A 23,124-nucleotide genomic window follows, 5' to 3' on the forward strand; every position below is an offset into this window, starting at 1 on the left:
AGACTGCCCCCAAGGGACGCAGTGGCACCAAACGGCAGTGCTGCTGTGGTGGCCAGCACGACCCATCACATAAGGAAACAGAGCCCTTACCCTTCTGGTTAGGGGAAAAAATGGTCGGGGGCTATAAAACCTGGTGTGGAGAGGGGGAAGGGGTGTAAAAACAATCTCCGAGTATAAAAACAGGATAAATTCATTGAATAAATTATTTACTGGAATTATTCACTTAGCTTCAATTACAACCTACCCATTCTATCCACCATCTACATTAAATTATAATAAATTCTTCTATTATAGCTTGGCTTCATGCCTGCTGATTTACAATAGCTTATTTATTCACAAAACAAAAGTCTGACGCTGTGTAGCCTTTCACAGGATTTAGATGTGCACACCTGGACATCTCCAAAAGTCAGTTTCTTTTTGAGAAACTCACTGCCTTTTCTAAATTCAAGAGAGAATGAGCGTTTAGTATTTAAATTGCTACCAGATATTCTGAAGAATATAAAAAAAGGCTCAAGATATCAGAATAATCTCAAAACAAAAATATCCTGCTGCTTTCCTGAAGGGTTTGGCATACGTCCTTTACTGAATACATAAACACAGTTCTGAGAATATATACTCTCCATCCTTTAACCATCAGGTCTCTTTACTGAACAGATGTTTTAAGATTCTTCTGAATGAAAAAATATCTTATTCTACTTTACCAGATCATCTTTGACATTCATAAAGGACTGTACTTGAAAATTAATTAGACTAGGGCACAGAAAAAGGAAAAAGATGAAGGTTTTGTTTTTATTTCTTTTGGTCATATAGATAAATAAGATTAGTTTCCACAGAAACATGACTTTTTTTGTTAGAAGTCCCATTTGCAGTAGGATAAAACGAGCTGAGATTCACAGTAAAAGAACAGTAGGGGAAGTGTGCAATTAAACCAAGGGTTTTCAAAGGGGAGAACACTCCTCAATTCCTCCCTTCACTCCCATCTTATTGCAACCGCTATTCGTATAAACTAAACTTACACTGCATTTGTAATTGTATATAAACTTATTTTCACATCTTCCTTGACTTCATCACAATGTATATTGTATTTTGGAGGAAAAACAGAAATAAATACTGAAATAGTGAGCAAAATTGACTTTTTGTATATTTTAACATTCCCGTATGAACCATTGCTACAGAGCAACACACAACCAAGGCCTTACAGGTCTGCTTGAGCAGGGGCTGTCGCTGGACTTGCAGCACATGGGCCAACCTCCACCTGTATGGGCAATTCTGAAGGCACGACTTCAACCAGCTAGGGAGGATGTGCTCTGACAGGACAAATTTGTTCTGTCCCTGGTGAAAAATCACGGCCAATATGTCAGTGCAGAAAAACTCCACCGTAAATTTGTATACGTTTCAAGATTCTGAATGCGCCTTGGATACAGCTAGTCCAGATCCTTAATGGCAACCACAATCCATGTTCCCAAATCTCTGTCTTCGAGAAGTCACTAGGGATCAGACCAGTAAGAGGAAACCAACGTGTACTTTATCCCTCATTCGTTATAGGAGTAGCACCAGCTTTTGTTTTTGTTTTTACTAATATTGCCATATTCTTCCACACTGGAATTGCTTTTGTAATCCTGAAAAAGCACTAGCCCTACTTCCCTGTAGTTTCACTGCTGTCGTCTACTACTATTAAAGGGTAAGCATATACTTCAAAACTATAATTCACTTAGCTAGTTACCAGAGCCAGTATTATGTGGATAAGCTTGATATATCTCTGTTCCAAATCTATCAGAAAACAATTTATGGAATCTAATAAATTAAAAATGAATAGTCTCCAGCAACCATATATTTCACAATAAATGTATGCTCTTTGATCACAACTGACTGTGCTATGTTCTAATTAATTTTTATACAGTACTGTGCTATTGCTCCTTAAATAGGTTTTATACGCAAGACTAATCAGCTAATATTTTCAGCTGTACCTTTGTCTTTTCACCTTCCAACCAAGTTAAAAATTTACAGATTTCTAGTATTTATGGCATAGCTCTCTACCCATGAGCCATTTCAGTTTATGAAATCAAAGACCCATATTTCTCCTTTGCTTTCTTGACCCTAACAGGCATATAATAGAGACAAATACATCCAGATAGCTAAAGGATTTGCCTCTAGACTAGATGGCCATAGAAACGAATCCCTCTCTAGCTCTCAAATACTTTCTCGCCCTGTGAAAAACAGAAACACAAACTGCACAACTACTGGAATGAGAGACTGGCTGAAGGAGTTGGGATTGTTCAGCCTGGAGAAGAAAAGGAAAGAAGAAAAAGAAGACCTCAGAGCAGTCTTCCAGTACCTAAAGGGAGCCCACAAAAAAGCTAGGGAGGGACTCTTTGTCAGGGATTGGAGTGATAGGACAAGGGTGAATGGCTTTATCTAATCTAAATCTATTCTTGTTTAGTTTATAAGCAAGAAATCCTTTACTCTGAGGGTGCTGAGGCACCGGCACAGGCTGCCCAGAGAAGCTGTGGACGCCCCATCCCTGGAAGTGTTCAGGGCAAGGCTGGATGGGGCTATGGGCAACCTGGTCTGGTGGTAGGTATCCCCGCCCATGGCAGGGGGGTTGTAACTGGATGGTCTTTAAGGTCCTTTCCAATCCATTTTGTGATTCTGTGGAATTACTCAGTCTGTGTGTATCCCCTTCATGGTGTTCTCATCAGACAGGAAAATATATTTGATATTGCTGCATGAAAAAGCATTATAGGCAGCGTGGAGGAACATTTTGGTCCTTGAGGAAATGAAGAAAACATCCCATAAATTCCAGTGATTTCCCAGTGAGAAAGAGAACAGCAAATTTAGCTTCAGCATCAGGCATCACTGCACAACACAAAATTATTGTTGCATACCATGAAGTCTAAAACACCAGTAAAGCTGGCAGAATACCCATTTAAGACAAGGTTGGAACAGCATCTCTCTAGAGTTCCTTGAGTATATAAGAATCCTGCTTTGGGACACAGTTGTACGTCAGTTGACCCTTGAAGACCTCTTCTAGCATTTTCTTCAGTTCTGTAAGAACTAGGGTTATGGTTTTTGTTTTTTGTTTTGGTTTTAATGGTATTTTTGAAACATTCTTTGTTCTATGGAGAAACTGCACTGAGAGGCTTTCTTACACTTTGATGCTGGCTTCCATAGACTGATGTTGCAATGAGTAAGAATACACAGAAATTAAATGAACGTTTTGGATTATAGTGAGAACTTTTTTGCACATACAGACCATGCAAGACCTTTTATGTTACATGCTCAAAAATTGAAGTCAACTCTGTAACACAGACAGGAAGTCAATGCAATGGGAACCAAATGGGAGTAATGGGACCCAGGTGGTTGGAATGGGTACAAAAAAACACGTAGATGGCCATGTACGGCACAAATTGAAGCCTGGAGATGATTATAACTGCAACTTTCCAACAGAAAGAATGGCTGTACATTGTAGAGTAAATTGTATTGATGCAAACATCTTGGTATCTTAGCACTGAGGAGAGAGCGAGGAGAGGGGAGTGTATAATTTACTAACGCAACCTAATGTGTTCATGCTGACTATACCATATTAAGGAATATATCAGCACAGGGCATCTTATGCATGTATCTTAACTCTTGATTAGGACAAAACCTGAGCATAACAGGAGTGGTTCATTCCCCGAGCTGCGATGAAATTCACTTAAATTTGAATCAAGGTAGATGCAGGCATAATGCTTCAAAAGTCACAGGACAAAACTGTCAGTTTAGTATAATTAATAATAAGCAGAATCAGAGAAAACGTTAATTAGTACGTTAAGTCAGAAGGATAAAGACTCTTAAACTTTAGTAATGTAACATAGTTTGGGTCACGGAAATTCCTTAATTTACTTGTCAGTTTATTCCAAGGCAGAGGACGAACATCCCTGTAGAAAAAGATCATGCACAAAGAATACCTAACTATCAAACAAACCTCTTTTGGATGAACGTGAATACCACGAAGAGGTTTTTATTTAAGAGAGAGCATCTGCAACTAGGAAATGGTAACAACTAACCTCAGAAAGAAAAAGAAATTTCCCCAGGATTTCTGACATTGGATCTATGAGGTTAACACCCTGAAATAAAAACAGGCAGACTCATTAGCTGTGCGAGCAATGACTATCCTCGCTGCTCACAGAAGATACACTGACAACAGGCAACTAAGGGGACATGCTCAGGGCTTTGTAGACTTGCATTTTATAAAGGTGCCCAGCAAAACATGACGGTATACTGTTTTTAGTAGTTTTCAGCCACTCCAGAAATGTTTTCTTGATTCAGTAAGCAATAGGGCTTGTTTTACCCCTCATGGATTCTGTGATATCTGAAGTCTACTTTTCAGGATTTTTTTCTGTTGTTTGTTTGTTTTCTAGGAGGAGGGAGCAATTTTTTAGCAGAAGAGGGAAGGAGGGAGGGTAGGCATCACGGTTACATATCAAGGTCCAGTCTGAAATCTTTAGAAATACTTTATATGTCCATGTTGTACACCTTAAGAAATATCATTTTGGCATCAGCAGACTAGCATAACTACCCTGTCAAACAATAATGAACCAAAAATTCCCAAGTAACGTGGAATTTTTAACTTATTTAAATCTACGCTGTCAAAAGATATTACTTTCTCTAACTTCAATGACACATTATCCCAAGCACAGAAAGATTCAAAGTACATATTAATACCACTGTATAGTTTGGGGGTCTACTGTTTTCTATTGTAGGGCCATTCATCTGGGTATATTTCATTGTTCATTAATCTTTTTTTTTTTTTATCTTTTTTTTTTTAAATGAAAACCAAAGTCTTTGGGACATATACTGTAAAAATAATTTTAAAAATCTGGAAAGGAACTGCAAGGAAGTAGTTGGAAATTTGTAAAACCATACAGAACATAAACAAGAAAGGAACTGAGTACCCTGTATATTAAAAACAAATGGAAGCAAAAGTTACTGGTTCAAGATGGTACCAGAGCAAGACCAAGAAAGAGAGCCAACGCCATCAGGTTGACCTTTAATCTAAAAGCAGACAATGTAGAGTTTTTTTTTGTTTTGTTTTGTTTTTAATTAGAAGGTTAAAAATATGAAATGTCAAACTTCTGTAAAACAGAAGAATGGAGAAGAGGAAAGGAATTCATAAGACAGAAGATGCATAAATAACACCTACATAAGTTTGTTACCAGTAACCCAGTTAATATATTTTCTAATGGTAAACAGCCTAAAAGAACTGGCTGGCATTTACTGTAGTAAGAGAATAGATCTAAAGTAAATCCCATGTGAAAAAGAAATCAAAAACATCTGCTAAGGACACAAATGGTTTCTTAGCTGACGTCAACCACGGGAAAGCTTCCAGTATATCAGCTTGGAGCTTGCCAGCAGGTGTTGCTGCAATTATTCAGAACAATTAGAGGTGATACTTCCAAAAGCACGGAGACGACAGGACCAATAAATAAGGCAAGCACAACACTGTCAATGACTGAAATGTAAGTATTTCTCATAAATCTTTTGAGGACCTGTGTGGCAAAATATTTTAAAAACCATCCACCAGGGCCTCAAATTTTACCAGTCATACCCACATGAAATAATATTCTCCTTCATGAATGATGTTACTGAAATTTCTGAAATGCCTTGATTTTTGAGATAGCACTTTACTATGGAGTAGCATCTCACCTTGACAAAGAGAAATATAAACCAGAGAGAACACATTATCGGATAGCACATATTTGAGCGTACTTACGTATTTTCAATAAATGTGAATTTTCATTAGTGTTGAAGTATTTATATTTATATGCACTGTATCTACGCTCCAGCTCACAAGAGAGCATAAAACTGAGGTCTAATGTTTAGAGACAGATTTCCAAATATACTTTGAGGATTTGGTCACACAAATTGTACGTGCAACATTCACCAGCTGGGCATACAGTATAGTGACACTTTGCAGATAAACACCAAAGACAGCATAAATTTAGCTAATCTTAGTATCTTACCTTTCTTCCCATTAATGAACTACATCTTGCACATCCAACAACATTAAGAGTCTTAGGGAACATTCTCAAAAGTATGTTCACCTCGTGATATGCTCTCCATACTAATTTAAATTGTGTTCTTTATTCATTCATCATTTAAAAAGAAAGTTTTTAATTTTTATAAAACGTTCATCTTCCTAATTTCCTTGAACTACAGATTCGAGAAAGTCTATTGAACACTCAAAATGGAAATTATATGACTGGCATCATTATGGATCATTAAATTACTACTCATGAAAAGCAATCATAGAGGGACTTTTTCACACTGAACTTCATCAGGACCCTTGATTTGCTATCTTGCTGGGGTCCCATGAAAAATTTTGCTGATGACTTCAATGGGCTCCTTGTCAAAAAGACAACCCTATATCATTTAAAGCATGCCCTGCATCTCACAGATATCTCACAAAATATAAAAGAGATAGAGACCTTTATTTCATTTGAGTTCAAGAGCTAGGCTGATGTCCCAAGTCTAAAGTGTCCACCTATTTTGATGCATCACTGAGATGTGATCTAGACATCTGGCCTAAGGACTGAGAGCCCATCCCTCCTCCTGGGCACATTTACAAAGCCCTGAGTGACTCCTGACAGCTGAATCACCATGGAAGCTGTCACTGCAGTACAGGTGGAATAAGTGCACTGCAGTTCTTTCATATATATATATATATGAAAGAACTGCAGTCATTATATTTTATGTATATATATATAATATATATATATTCCTATCATTTATATGCCTAGAGCTGAAAGTCAATTACACACTGAAGTCGCTTATTCTGAGGTTAAATACCACTGACTCCTTTTGTGCCCAGGATAAGTTACTTAACACACTCTCAGCTTTCATCCTAAAAACATGCATGTTACCATTTTACTACAGGAAAAAAAGCATTAACAAAGACTTTCAAAATTCTTCTCAAAATGAAAATTGCTATTTATGTGTATGTATCAGTTTATCCTAAAGAGGTCTGAGAGTGGAAGAAGTAAAGATGCTAACTGGCATGAATATTCAAAAATCTACGTGAGAGTAAAATGACCTAGTAAGGCAAGTCCAGGATGAAAAGTGGTTTAGCAGAAGTGACTTACTGAAATTCAGTATTTATCTTACAATGAATCCAAAGTACATTTTCTCAGTTTATAAAAGCTTAAAATAAACAAACCAAAAAAGTTGTTCTTCTAACAGCCCACTTTACAAATCACATCTGAAGTCACACTGTATTCTCCCTAGCTCAAAAATTAGAAAATTAGCAAATTAGAAAGCAATTGACAATTTTGTTGATGATCACCAACCAAGAATAGATTCCAGCTCATTTTCTCATACCATTATAGAGTCAGTAAGAGTAAAAAGACATTAGCGTTTATTTTTGAAGTAAAGAAAGCAGATAGATCTTGGAATAGAGACAGATTTTAGATCTCTGGAGAAGGATGATAGTATTTGTACAGTCCTTTTCTGACCATATATGCACTTTACAAACAATTCCTCTATCCCACAACATCTCAGCTGGAATAGCTCAACAGTGGGAAAATGCCTGTATTTCAAAGAGCATCTCTTTTCAGTCACATTCAGTGGGTATGCTATTTCTTTTCCTTTGTTGAAAATGATTGCAGAAAAACTATTTAACTACTGACAGATGCACGTTTGTGCTCAGTGGCTTAAGAAATTGAGTTAGTAGCTGCTATATGAATAAGTCTCTGCTACTATAGAATAAGCACATTTGTTCTGTCTCTGTATAGAATAAAGCAAAAATCTTGCACTATGTGTTTTTCTTCTTTTTGTTAAGCAAAGCTGGACAGTTGGAAAAGTAGCAAGAGCCAGCTGGCCGGCCCTGCTACTGCAGCTCACAGGGGAAGGACTGGGATGGGAATCAGCAGCAGTGTGGCTGGAGGAGCCCCGAGGACACAGAGGAAAAGTGCTCTGAACAAGGGGGAGATGGGCACTGGGTCTGAACCCGACTTAGAGCCTAGTTGAGATAAGGCAGCCCTGAGCAAATTACAGAATCACGGAATCATCTAGGTTGGAAGAGACCTCCAAGATCAGACAGTCCAACCTCTGACCTACACTAACAAGTCCTCCACTAAATCATATCACTAAGTTCAACATCTAAACATCTCTTAAAGACCTCCAGGGATGGTGACTCAACCACTTCCCTGGGCAGCCCATTCCAATGCCTCACAACCCTTTCAGTAAAGAAGTTCTTTCTAATATCCAACCTAAACCTCCCCTGGCGCAACTTTAGCCCATTCCCCCTTGTCCTGTCACCAGGCACGTGGGAGAATAGACCAACCCCCACCTCGCTACAGCCTCCTTTAAGGTACCTATAGAGAGCGATGAGGTCTCCCCTGAGCCTCCTCTTCTCCAGGCTGAACAACCCCAGCTCCCTCAGCCGCTCCTCGTAAGCCTTGTTCTCCAGACCCCACACCAGCTTTGTTGCCCTTCTCTGGACTCGCTCGAGCACCTCCATGTCTTTCTTGTAGCGAGGGGCCCAAAACTGAACACAGTACTCGAGGTGCAGCCTCACCAGAGCCGAGTACAGGGGGACAATCACCTCCCTAGATCTGCTGGCCGCACTGCTTCTTATACAAGCCAGGATGCTGTTGGCCTTCTTGACCACCTGAGCACACTGCTGGCTCATATTCAGCCGACTATCAACCAGTACTCCCAGGTCCTTCTCTGCCAGGCAGCTTTCCAACCACTCATCTCCCAGCCTGTAGCGCTGCTTGTGGTTGTTGCGCCCCAGGTGCAGGACCTGGCACTTGGCCTTGTTGAACTTCATACAGTTGACCTCAGCCCATCGGTCCAGCCTATCCAGATCCTCCTGCAGAGCCTTCCTACCCTCGAGCAGATCGACACATGCACCTAACTTGGTGTCGTCTGCAAACTTACTGAGGGTGCACTCGATCCTCTCATCCAGATCATCGATAAAGATATTAAAGAGGACTGGCCCCAGTACTGAGCCCTGGGGGACTCCACTAGTGAGCGGACTCCAACTGGATTTGACTCCATTCACCACAACTCTTTGGGCCCGGCTACCCAGCCAGTTTTTAACCCAACGAAGCGTATGCCAGTCCAAGCCATGAGCAGCCAGTTTTTTGAGGAGAATGTTGTGGGAAACGGTATCAAAAGCCTTACTGAAGTCAAGGTAGACCACATCCACAGCCTTTCCCTCATCCACTAAGTGTGTCACATTGAACATACAAAGACAAAGGGAAAACCTTTCAAGTTCTTTCTGTTATCACACTAAGAGAACCTGAGTTTAAGACACACTCAATCCATCAGGGGTCCTGCACCTGGTGTGTGTAGGAGACCATTGGCATAAAGAAGGAAAGGGGCTGAACAACTAGCACCTTCCCAGGCCCACTCTTATTGGCACAAGATTGGCAGGGCACATGTCTAAAGCAATCAGAACTGTAAGGCTGTAAGGCTACACATGCATCAAACTGATGAGAAATGCTTGTTTCAGCAAAAGAAGAAAGGATTTAGTCCCAGTAAAAAGCCTCACAAGCAAAGGACAGGGTTTAGCATTTCACCTTTCACACACACTTGCTCAGTAGCAGCAGCACTTCTTGCCCCAGGCTCCAAATGGCTGATGGCCAGGGGCACGTACTACAGGCCAGACCCAAAATCTTCTGGTTACCAGAGGGTGCAGACAAACCCTCTTTGGTTCCCTCCAAGCCAAGCGAACAGCTTGGCTACCTGGGCAAAGACGGTAGGACCCACCTCCATGACCACGTTGGCCACTCATAAATGCACTTGCCTCAGCTAAAAGCACTCAGCACCAGGAGGAAGAGTATTCTCACACAGACAAAAATTAATTAGCAAAAGAAAGGGTTACAAACTCGTTAATTCACACATCCCACATTAATGATTAGCTAACCGAACTGGCCACGCAGCCGGTAATTTGATTCATTGGAAAAGAAAAGGCACTCTACGAACCTTGAAAGGTTTTAGCAGAACTGTGTGTCCCAGGTCACCCTGCTTCCCCCTGCCTTTACCATCTTATTGTCAAGCTCAATTTGCCAGCAAGGTCCTGACAATAAACACAAAGATACATTTCAAGGTTAGTAGACAAAACTCCTGCTGGATGTAAGGACAAGCCACTGTAGTGATAAAGTAGAGGAGATGCAGTGATGGAAATCTTTTTTTGGTTTAGCAAATGGCATAGCCTTATTCAATTATCACCCTTCATTTATTTTGCCGCTGTGATTAATACTTCATATGTACCTATGATTGCTAAAAGTAAGCAGAAAAACATTCCTAGGAAGTTGAAGGATATTATTTATGGCTTGGAGGGAGGAATGAATGGTCTGCTAAACAGTCTAGATACTGATATGTAATTTTCCAACTCAAAGCACTAGGACAATGTGCTTGTTAATTAAAAATCACACTTCACACTTATGGTTTCTGAGGTGGGATGAAATACAGTAAATAACTACGATTCGCTGGCTTATTTTAATTTTTCCAGAAACCATGGTCCCACTTCAGTGCTCTGGCACATAGCCCAATGCCTAAGTAAAGGGTATGCTGACCTTAAGAGAAAGATTTCAGACATGGCCTGTGGGCCAAGTAACACTCCAGGCTGCAAAGGACTGTGAAAAACCAGAATATTTTGTCCCTTGCTAAGAGAAATGTTTTCTTAAATGCCAGTTTGACAGAGGAGGCAACAGGTTGGAGGCTCCTGGAACATGGAGTGGTTGCCTGGTTCCTCCTCTGCACAGTTCACGTTTGAAGCGCTGTGGTTTTGTTGAGGTTCGTCCATGGTCAAGTCTGCCCATACTAGCCAATACCAAAGACAGCATCTAAACGAAGAAGTACATTATATAAAAGACAGCATCTGAAGTGCATTAAAACCCCCAACTCTTTCCTCAAACCCTTCTTTTCTATATGGTCAAGCAGGTTTTGCACATTTGAACTCCTAAAGTATGAGGACTTCCATCTAGATCAAGATGTATCCTAGGCTACCAGAACTCAGTAGTTCAACTGTAAACCACAAAGAAGTGTTAAAAACGATTATTTTTTTTTAACCCAAATATTAAACACTTTAAATAAATTAGGAACAGCATTGGACCAATAATTCACATTTTTTAAAATGACATGAAAGCTTGAGTCTTCTTCATCCTGGAAGTACCCACATTTCATTCTGTAGACTAAGAAAAACTCAAAAGGTTTGTTCGCACTACGAATGTTATTTCTAAACCAACATTAACAAATGACCATGTGTAATTCTCTGCATTCTTGGCCTGCCTAAATGAGCACTGGTTAGGCGAATAAGTCTTGCTCAAATATGACTAGACTTCCTGTGCATGGGGAAAAAAAAGATAAAGGTCAGTGATCAAGGGCCTAAGCACCCACAAATAGAGTCTTCTGTAAACACACATGGTGCTGAACATGCACCTGCTCACAAGCTGAGCAGTGTTTCACTTGGACATTAAATACGCTCCTGGTATCCATACATAACATTGTTGATGTAACTATTTTAACTGCAGTTTCCTGATCAAAAGGGGAAAATCAATGATAAGAGGATTGATAGCAACTAGCAAATACAAATCAAACTGCAAAACATGATCCTCGCTACAAATTCAGTGAGTAAATTCCGATGTCAATTCAGTTTTTAAATATCCATAGCATCATGCCAATAGCATCACTCTATGGGACACCTGCAGACAGGGTTCAAAAGTTCTGAGTTGTGCCTGCCCTTCAGGCTAGCAAGAGAACCTACCCAGCTGTAAATTCAAAGCTGGAAGGAACAGAAAAGGCAGAATCACTTCTGGGAGGCAAAGGAGAGCCCAACTGAATATTGGAAGAGCACTGACTCACAAAACATAAACAGTTTTCTTTGGTCCCGTGAGCCCATTTTTGCTTTGCGATTTGCTCTCAAGTTCGTTACACAGACTGAAGCTGTGCAATGGCACAGCTCCCAAAGCCATCAGCATCGAGCTGTGGAGTTGAAAAGACACAGGTGACTCTTTTCTGACACTGATGACATGATACTTATGACACTGACATGATACTTCATGATTGAGACAACACTGGCATAAAGGGTAAATTCTATGTCCACTCTTCCACGTCTACATGAGAACCTATAAGAAAAAAAATATATAGAATAAAGAGTTGCAGAGGAAACCAACCTGAAGATGGAAATAAATACCGCAATGTTTAGTACCAGGAAACAGTTTGCCCCAAGATGAAATCTGAATGGGGAAAAACTTAGAGATTACCAGGAATATTTATTAAAAAAAAAAAAAAAAAAATTTTCATTTTAAATCTTTTCATGAAACCAAGATCTCTCAAAAAACATTTCCTCAAAAAATCACAGAAGGAAAGATAATGTTATTCCAAATACCTAATAGCCTGCTCTGAATTAAGGAATTCGCACACCAAAAATAGAATTTTCACAACAGATAAGACACGGAAGGACTCAATAGTCAAGATATTAAGAGCCGCAACATGTGAGACCTGAGCCTGAGTCCCCAACCCAGTAAGCATCTCAGCACATGTACAAAGAGAAGCAGTTTTGAGTAGAGAGGCTTGAGAAGCTCACTATTTAATAAGTTAGTATGGGAAGTGCTCAGCTATAGTATGGGAAGCAAGGGCCCACATTCCTGATCTGAATCAGGCAAATTCACAAGATAAAATTTTAGTCATTCGCTATCAGCAACTGTGCTCTATCAGATATTTGCTACTAGGCATACTGATCTTTGTTGTTCTGGTCCTGACTAGAAAAGTCAGTCCCAGATCCAAGACATCCTGATTAAAATTTCTTCAAAACTGATGCATCATAAGCAATCCTCCCTCTCTGGCATGTCACCATTTTCCATCAGAAATGATGCTCAGCTCTCCACTTCCCCCACGATAAATCAGTGAAACCACCACGAATTGCATATGCTATTTGTGCAATGTACCTTGCATATAGAACCCAAAGGGCTATTTTCATCCAAGGCATACACCTGTTTCTATGAAGTTATCTTTGCATGTATACGTGCATACATATTTTTATATTAACTAGCTCCATTCCTCCCTTCCTTTCTTTCCATGTACTTTCTTGGCTAAGCCATAATCTCATTGCCAGTAGGGCTTGGACCTTTTCCTCTTTGTTCAGTGCACAGTGTATTGTAAGTGAACGACATACTGCTATTAAAACATGACATTGTGAGCAAAACGCCAGTCCGTTTATATAGTCTAAGAAATTGTTTTACTGGGCTCAAACACCACAAAATAAAAATAATAGTGGGCAATTACCCTGAAATTCTATATTTAGCAACTGGTGGCTATAAGTTAACTTTCTGTTATTTACCTTATGACATGGAGGGGAAAAAAAGGCATTTTAGGTGACACAATCTAGTTGATTTGGTTAGCAAGCACAGCCTGGAACAAAGAGCAAAGATCTTGCAAAAGTTACTGTGATGAAAAGACTGCTTTTTGCTGCTATAGCCATAGTCTGCACACCTTTTACTCATGAATGCAGAGTATGGATGAAGCTGTTGTATCAACCTGATTACTTATTTCTGACTGTGAGTCCTCAAAATGGACCACATAATCAAGCTAAATAGCAAGCAAGCAAACACAATGTAAAAGCAAACCCATGGGTTTATATCATCCTTGGAAACACAGCTGCTAAAGCCAGGATGTTTTTCAGACTCCATTATGACCTCACAAAGGGGAAGGGTCACCTTTGGCATTCAAGCAACAATGAAGATTACCTGCATTCAACCCTAAACATGACACGGCCATGAAGAGAGACAGCGATGCCCACCATCACCCACTCAAGCTCTCACTGCAAATCTTCTGGTGTTTTGTGGTTTTGACTCCTGTCCCATTTTAGTTGTGATTTAACTGATAAGACACGACCGCGTGGGAGATTTTGGAGCCTGAAGTGGATGCTCTGAGGGGTGACATTCAATTCATTGTATGGGGTTCCAGCTCACTTTCCTGTGTTTTCAGAGGCCAAGGAGGCTAGCAAATGTAGATTTTCAAGTGGAATAACTGCACATCAGGTAATTGAACACTGGTGGTCTGTTTTAAAGGAACCAATTAACAGGAAGGGCTTTGATTCTGAGGTATATCTACATCTGTATTCCTGCTCCAATTAATAAGGGGAGGCATGACACACACACACACAAAAAAATTAATACCTACTCATCTTTCCAGTGAAGCCCCCCTAGTCATTAGTTTTGTGAAACCTCTGGGAGCAAATTTCAACCCCTCTCAGTCTTGGAGCTCACCCCCCCCGTCCCCCAAGCAGGTAACCACTCAACAGCCCTCCAACATATATTAACAATAGTCAAACAGCCCCAACATTAACCCCTGCAATACCCAATGCTGTCACAATTCCTACAGACACAAGTGCTAAAGAGGTAGCGTGCGACTTTTCTCACCCCAGCAGGTAATTGGACTTTCCATGGATAATCCCAACTATCAGAGAGAAAATCTCTGCCTCTACAGTGACCCATTAGCGCAGAGTTCACTGATCAGTAGGTTAACATGCCATTAAAGCATCCCTCTGTGGGGCTTAGGAAGGGTCAAGAAAACTCCATCACAAAGAACAAAAATGCCTACAGAGCTCACACATGGTTATATCAAGATCTTCAGGAACAGGTCAAACTCTGCTCAGAGGCTGTTTGCTTCCCTGGGGCAGGACGACTACAATATCTGCAATCCTGACATCATTCTCCATAGAGTCCTTTGAACGTCATTCGAATATGCAAAATAGAAAGTGTTTTATTAAATTGTATGGGAAAGCAAACAATCCACCTCACTCTAAGTTCAGGTGGCTAACGTTATACACCAGCTACTCCACAAAAATGTACACACTTGCAGTTTATGGTCACTGGTTATAAATGTGGCTTACCAACAGTTAAGCCACATTAACACAGGGCAATGATATACACAGAGGCATAGTCTTCTACACTGAAGAGCAGTTTATGCTGTGTAAGGACCATGCAAATCCTCCAATAGTAAATAATTTGTGTGCCTATAGAAGTGATAGGCATGGTAATAGAAAAAAAAATACAATAATAACAACTGTCAGGGCTGCAGTCAGATAGGTATGTACAGTCACAACAATGAAGCTCTGAAATGTGGACTAGTGTGTATTATTCCACTGTGTCCAAAAACACCATGCTAAGATCCTTTTCAACAACTATGCTTTCTCTCACTTCTTAGCAGTTGCCTTTGTCAAGATACTAAACACAAACACACACACACAAAAAAAAAAACCCACCCGTATCACTTTCCAGCATAGATAAATTGGGTAAGGAAGAGGGAAAAAACAGGAAGTTTCAGTTTGCGTTTATCATTTATTTATAAACCTCAAAGAAATGCAACAGTCATGTCCTCTATACCTCTGTAAAATCCACTGCTTAAGGGACAGCTGATATATATATATATATATATTTTTTTTTTTAAGCAACACTCACGTACTGGAATAGCTCCATAATTCCATAATGAGAGAATTTCCCAGCAGATTAGTTTTATTAGTGTTAATTGTCCATATGACACACATTTCTGTCTTGCCTGTTGCATTTCCCAGAGCAGCTTCTTAACATTTCTAGCGTCTGTGATAAGTGCTCTAATCAAAACACAGACTATACGATACACATAGGAAATAATGATCATTAAACTTATACACGCTTTTCTACAGGTTCTCATATAAACTGCTTTTCTTCTCTGGAAACCACCGCTGTTCTTACACTTTGCTTGGTAAGTCTTAAAGCAGCAGACAGCAGCTTACATTACGCGCCCTGTGCATGCAAAATGTTGGTGTTAACAAGTGAAGTTAAGGATCTAACGTGAGCCCTATCTTGCACTTCCTCATATTTGTTAGTCTGAACCTCAAGCTTGAAGTTATTCTAACACACTTTTGTTTTCAACACATATCCAGTATGTGTCTAACACCCTCTGGAGTTGCAAGCCACCCTCCCACTCACCCCCAAAAAACTTCAACTAGTGCCAAAGTCTATATTTTCTTAACTTAAAGAAGTAATTCCAGGACTGTCAACTGATAAATTTCATTCAGGGAAATGCCGTGTTCTTTAAGCAACACATTAATCTTCTCTGAGCTAACCATAGTAAACATAAATGTTGAATTGTACAGATTTCATGTGTTGCTGCCAGGAGAGAGTTTTAGAAGAATTATCCCCTTTTTAGGTAACCTGGCTTTTAAAATTACACCCTAGAATATGCAAACAAAGAAGACTAATGAACTCAGCAGCCTGCGTGCGTTCAGGAGGCTGTTGAAAAAGATACTGTGAGTAATGGAAAGAGGTTCATTTTTCAAAAGCTGTATGGAGCTGCCTGGGTGAAGGCGAGTGACGGAGAATCTTTCTTGCACCTTGGTTATAGCAGCTTGCTGTAAACACTCAATTTCCCTCCTGTTATCAGGGAATATGGAGGGGTGTGTGTTCTATGTCACCTTTAACAATGCAGGAAAGAGGGGGGAGGAATTTTCCTCTCCTAACAACCCACTCACCTCCCCAGCCTGTTGTCTGTGGTTTTGTTTTTAATAAAAGAACTGAGGTATGTAAGAACATCCATTAACTGCTGTCCTGCTCCCCTTAGAAAAACAGTTGTTGCAATATTGACCCTGATTACCTAACACAGCAGCAGACAGAAGTTTGACCTGATTTTTTTTTTCTTGTTTTTCGCTGCTAAAAACTACATATAGGACAGCAGGATTGCCGTGCAAGTACAACCCTCTATCTACATCAAGAAGTGGATGGTCTAAAGCTTAATCTGGGCACTGCTCAGCACTAGTGTTTTAAATGACCCGCATTATGTTCAACTGTGCAGGGAAAGTAGACTGCATGTTTTTCTTCTCTGATGCTAGCTGACCTTTTCAAGCACGTTGCTAAATGAAGAATCAACCTGATATTCCTCTGCAACCACAGACAAAATCACCGCACGCCGACCAGACATCCTTCCACAGCAGGCAGCGCTATGCTGTATGCGGAACATGAACTGAGCTCTCGCTTACTGATGTGTGCCCTCAAAGAGCAGCAAGCTGGCTAGGACGCTGGAGGTAAAAATGACACTAAATCAATTACTTACCCTCAAACGTCTTGTTTTAAATCTGTTGCTTCCACCTGGTCATAGCGTGAAGCGGGACTGCTATGATTCGCCAAGAGAAGATTAAACTTGACAAGGGGGATTTATTTAATGTTGCTTAACTCACAAAAACCTGAAATAAAATTGCCTTCGGTTCAGCCAAGATTTCTCCCTCACTCCCTCTCCGCCTCTCTCTTTCCAGGACTGCTACGTAGTGGTCTATAAATATTGGCCCCAACACTTGCTCAGCGCTCTCCCTGCCCGTGGCACAGGTCTGTGTTACTGTACACCACGGCATGGCTGGGATGAAGTTCTCAGCTGCTCAGACAAAGCCATGGATTGGCTCCCGAGCCTGCAACACTGCCTGCCTGGAAATACCGTTCTGCTGCCAGCTTTACAGATGCTGCGGGCCTTTCCTGGAGGCCCAACTCAGGCACAGAAGGGTAATTATGAGGCTCGTCCGAAGAGAAAAAAAATACAGCTTTTCGCAAGCAGGTGGAAAAAAGGGGGGGAGGGAGAAGAGGGAGGAAGCATTTCTGTTTCAGCTGAGCAGCCTAGTCTTTCTCCCGCCACACTGCATACCTAAATATCATTTATCTGTGGATTATAGACTTTAAATCCCAGATAAAGTGCATGTCAAAAAAGCTCTCCAAAATGGAAAAGGTGCATTTTTGTCATCGAACTCAAAACACAAGCAATAAGATTACATACGTACTTGCAGTGTGATGAAAAATTTGTTAGTATTTGTTAGTATTTGGTGTCCAAATTCATACTTCATAATTATGCACAGCATTATAATTAGGATGAGACATCACCGAGGGTAGGAATCCATAACCCTTACCCACAACAAATTTGAACTTCGAAGTTAAAAGTCTTTCAACAAACAGAATCACCACCTCCTGCCCAACTCCACAAACCCCCTGAGATACTGCGTTGTTAAGAGATGGGTGCCTGCCAGTTGAGAGCAGACCCACTGAAAAGCAGTTGGTGACCAGCATAAACAGTGTTATATTTGTCACCTGCACTCAGTTGAACACTATGGGACAGGTACTGCAAATGCAGAGAAGTGTCTTACCTTTAATCAAAATCTCAGATGGCATAATGACAAGGTGTTTTTGTTTGTTTGTTTGTTTGTTTCCCAAGTAAAACACAAAACTGAGCATAATTGCTTCAATCACTGAGAGCTGCTGGAGTTTGGTTTATCTTAAAATCAGCATCTTTTTAAGGTGGCTTATCACCACAAAATTTTCCTTACCCTCTGCACTTTCCCCATGACATTACGTATATGTAAACTCAAGACTGTTCCAAGACTTACACGGGACCATCAAGCTTGCATGAATAAAACAACTGACCAGCCACTGGTACAGCCTGGCCTAATCCAGTGGCCAGCATCCCCTGACGTTACCATCAGTATCATGTCCAGTGCTCACCTGCCCATTTGCAGCTCAGTCACATGGGGAAGCTTTTATAGGAATTTGGAACAAAACTAGAATTTGATCTCCTGCATCTATTGAAACATACGTTAACTGTTTTATTGCCTAACTCCTTACAGCAACAACAGCTTTTAGAAGTGCCCCTAGTACCTTGTTCACAGTTAGTGTTCTTTTTTTTTTTTTTTTAATGGTGCAGCTTCAAAACTACGTTTATCATGAGTAAAACACCAATACCGAAATAGACTTTGTTTAATGTGCATTGTTTATAAAAGGTTGGTTTAGAAGCTCTTTATTGATGCCACAGAAGACTTTTATCTTTAAATGAAAATGCATTTCAGTGACATAAGTAATTGCTAGGTGAACAAATGCAAAGTCTTCAAACTAATTCGCTCATCATGAGTTTTTCAGTGATACAGTTTCTGTGCAGAGTTCTCATGCTCAATGCATATAACAGTACATGACAGTGCTGTAATATCATTCCAGCAAACTTTTAAGCTGACACTAATGAATCCCTGAACAACCAGAACCCAGGATGGTTTAATAAAACTGAACAGGTAATTAGGTATTTAACATTTATGCATAATACAAGGTCAAAACATTTTCTTGGACATCTACATCAGTAAAATAGATAATTATATTAAATTCTGGGGAGTGATGCTAGAAAAGCTTATGGTTTTAACCAAGCATGCACATACCTCTATTTCTAGAAAAAATGAAGCATCACTAGGCACTACCATTCCACAGAAAAGCAAAAGGACACGTAAACAACAGCAATAGGGGAATAACAGTTACTTAGGTTAGTGATTGCTTTTTTTTTTTTTTTTTTAACAATACATTTAATTTGCATTGTGTATCCGTCACAGTTTCAATACAGTTGGTGAAGCATACCAAAACAGCACCACTGATATCAAACAATGTGAGGGCAGTGAGATGGCAAAAAAATGAGAGCATAACATACTGAAAAAATCTGACATCAACCAAGAGGATGAGTGTTGGAAGGGAGTAAGACAGGAACAGCACTGTTAGCCAAACATTCCAAAAAAAAATTCCTCTTTTTTTTTTCTAATAAAATGGCTATAGAACCTCTTAAAATCCATAGACAACATAAAATTCCTTTTGAGATTTTGTCTGTTGGACAAGGTAAGGAGTTAGTTTTTGACTCCAAGCAACATTCATTCAACTCACCATGGCAAGAGATTTTTCCCAAATACAAGGTCCATTCTCCACCGTTATTAGAACTACCAAGTTTATCTTGAGTTTGAGAACCATGTTCATCCAATCTCACTCTTCTTTTGCATTAAGATTGCTTATTATCCCAATCCTTTCAACAGAAAGGTTAGCCCTATAACCCACAAGGATTAAAACCAAATTATTGTCATTCATCACTTGGAGAATGTCACAACTATCTACATTCACTTCATTATTCAAGGAAAAAAAAAATGTTCACTGTCCCAGTGTTAGAAATGATGATTTACGTAAATCTCACAGCTACTGTGTGTATAAAGTAGAAGACTTGGACACTGGTTTGGGTCATCCTAATGTTGCCTACAGTTTCTGGAAGCCTCCAACAAAATCTTCAGTAACAGAAGAGTTTTGGAGGAAATGCCAACTACACATTTCAAGGTCCTTTCCTACTCCAACCGATAGAATAAGTGGGACAAATAACCATCTGCAAAGTTCAACACGTGCAAGATTTAACATGAAGTTTGTAAAAAAGGAATGATAGCTCAGGAAAATTGTCAATGTGTTACTATTTTGCTTGCATTTGGCATGAGAGAAAAAATGGTGACCCAGCAAGTCAGCAACTTAATAAGATAGTTGTTACTACATTACTTAAGCTCAAAGTCTTAAAATGCAAGCTGGTTAGCCCTAGATCTAGATTATACTACAAATATTAATTAAAGATAACAGGTTTACTTAAAATATAATTTTAAAATTGATGATACTGTTGGAATGTCATAGTTATATAACATAATCCCCAGAGGACACTCAGAACAGTATCTGAACAGTACGGGTGAGTACAGTTCCCAAATCACCTTCTAGCAAGAGAAATACCAAAGTTTCATAATCACATAGTCTGAGTAAAAAAATAAAAAACCTGTTGAGTGAAGTATCTTGAAAAAAAGAAAACCAGTAATGTGAAAGATTCAAGTTATTTGGAAAGGAAAAAAGGAAAAAAGGAATGCATCCATCAGCAAGAAAAGTATTATAAGGAAAAAATTATTTCCAGTAATGTTATAAAACCAGAAGATCGTAGAAGACACTGAGACCCAAATTGTACCCAGAAGCATGGATTTTTGTAACTATTAACCAGTTTAAATAACGAAAAATATCCCAAGTATTTGGTGTATTTTTAAAAGCATCTTATTCTGTTTTTTATTACAACAGTTACAATTCAGGAAATCATGCCAAAAGTTTTTAAAACGACAAAATAGCTTTAAAGTTTTGCAAGGTGTTTTTTTTTCTTTTCTTTTTTTCTCTAAACTACTGAAAACTACCTTAACATATCCTGCTTCTACAAACATTCAAACATCCTTATAAAATATTTTATTACCATGTGAAAATCTCCATCTGTGTCTTCACAGTACATTGTGTTTTTATTCCCTGTAATGAATGAATTTTATTCTTGCTTAAATGAAGAGTTCTTGTTTGGCTGTTTCTGTCAAACAGGGAAAAAGTCTAACGCTAAAAGCATAGATAATGTCTTGATCTTGTACATTCAGAAAGCTCTGCTCCTCTGAGGACAGTTTTAATCTGGAAGTCTAAGTTCTACCAAGAGCATGCATTACAGACAAACTTGTTCCCGTCTCCAGTTAGAACATCTCTACCCACAACTATCACATGGGATCACAAACCTCCTCCATCAGTCACAAACAGCTAAAAAATGACTTTTCAGACATTATACAAAATGAATTGCATGTTTATGGTTTTCTGCTTGCATAACAGTCATGGGTTTTGTGCTAAGAAAGACTCGTATTGTCATCTGGTGCTTCTATTCCTACTTTGGGAAACTCTGGTTGCTTTGGCAGAGATATGGTCATTGTATGAAGGTGGTCACTACAATGAGAAACGTATAATAAGCAATTCTGATATTTTATTCCATACTTAGAGATCCTGAACTTTAGCAGCTTTAGGTAACTTTACTTTGATTACAGATATCAGATGTGAAACTTAGTAAATTCACAATAATTCTTAATTATCTCAAAAGCACGATTGCATGGTCCATCTGTTTTTCCTTAAATCTACAGTTTTAAATTAAGTGGAAACATTGGTTGAACGGGCTAAAATAAATAAAAGTATTTAATTTCACACTGCCCTGTGTCTCTATATCAGGGAAGTCACAGAAAAGAATCAAAACTAATGTCAACGTTCTTAAAGACAGAATTGACTATATGAAAGAAAACAAAGCACCAGCTGTCTCCTATAGTCATCAAATACAGCAGAACTAAAAAGAGGCATTACTTCATTTGACTTTATAGCGTACATTTAGAAAGTTTTAGGCATTTTCAGAATTCAGTCTCTCCAGGAAGAAAGTGTAATCTACAAATGTTGTAGAGTATCACTCTCCTTCCGTTTTTTCAGGGATTAATACTTATCTGAAGGCTTCTGCCACATTATAATTCCTCAGTACTGTAGGCAAATTAGTCAGTAAAAAATTAGACATTTGAATTATTTTCAGTATGTTTCTATTCCCTGATTCTGAAACTTTAAAAACCACTTCCTTTCCTCCAAAACTTTGAATTTCTCCCCAAATTAGAAATTTCAGATATCCTATACAACCATCACAGAACTACTTTATCTTTATAGGCAGCAGCTGAGTTTCATAGTTTTAAAAAAAAGAAAAAGGAAGTTAACTGAAGATGTATTAATTTGAATTAGCTATTGTGTCTTGCACTGTAAAAGATGCCTTATGTCCCCTTTTAACTAGAAAGGCAGAACACAAATCCATAATAAATCCCCAATAATTCTCTCTGCTATTTTCCCTGATTAATAAACGATTTAGAAACACTGAATTAGATCTCTGAGCAGATGACTGAATCAGTAAGACCAAATGCTACGGCATTCTGTACCTTTCAACCCACCAAGAAAAATAAGAAAATCAGCACCCCTGAGGGTTTTCATAATGTAGCAAAAACTAAGACAAACCTATACTAACCACACAAGGATAGTAACATCTGTCATCTAGACTAGTGCATTTTCAAATGCAATGTTCAAAATTGTGGTCATTCCAAGTTTGAGTTCTCAGTCTTCATCATAGCCCACTCCTGTGCATACTACACAGTAGAAAAGCCTATCAGCTGTGCGGACACTACTGAGCATGACTTCAGTTTGCTTTTATAAAATCTGGAGAATTAAAGACATTGCTGGAAGCAATCAGTTCTTCCACGTTTTGTGACTCAGTGCAAGGAGTCATTCAATGCTATTCATGGCATACCATCTACAGAATTACATTAATTATTCACAAGTCTGTCACTGTAAGTTTAGCTCTAAAAGTTAAATTTAAATAATGTTTCTTCCATCAGGAGGTTTCTAGCCACTTATACATTTACAGAAAATAAGGTATCTCAAGAAAGCCACTGGGGGGGTGCTTGACAACTAGGGACCTAATTCTGTA

At 39.2% G+C, this 23,124-nt stretch overlaps 1 protein-coding gene and 1 long non-coding RNA gene across 5 annotated transcripts in view; one reads left to right on the plus strand and one right to left on the minus strand.

Moving 5' to 3' along the window:
- Positions 1–23,124, minus strand: part of BMPR1B (bone morphogenetic protein receptor type 1B) — a 257,437-nt gene that overhangs the window by 111,197 nt on the left and 123,116 nt on the right. The window lies entirely within an intron of this gene.
- Positions 13,232–17,246, plus strand: LOC121069430. Its single transcript, XR_005819424.1, has 3 exons — positions 13,232–14,027; positions 15,674–15,732; positions 16,697–17,246. It is a non-coding gene; the product is annotated as an uncharacterized LOC121069430 (long non-coding RNA).

The sequence above is a fragment of the Cygnus olor genome, chromosome 4 (genome assembly GCF_009769625.2).
Source record: "Cygnus olor isolate bCygOlo1 chromosome 4, bCygOlo1.pri.v2, whole genome shotgun sequence".
Taxonomy (NCBI): Eukaryota; Metazoa; Chordata; class Aves; order Anseriformes; family Anatidae; genus Cygnus; species Cygnus olor.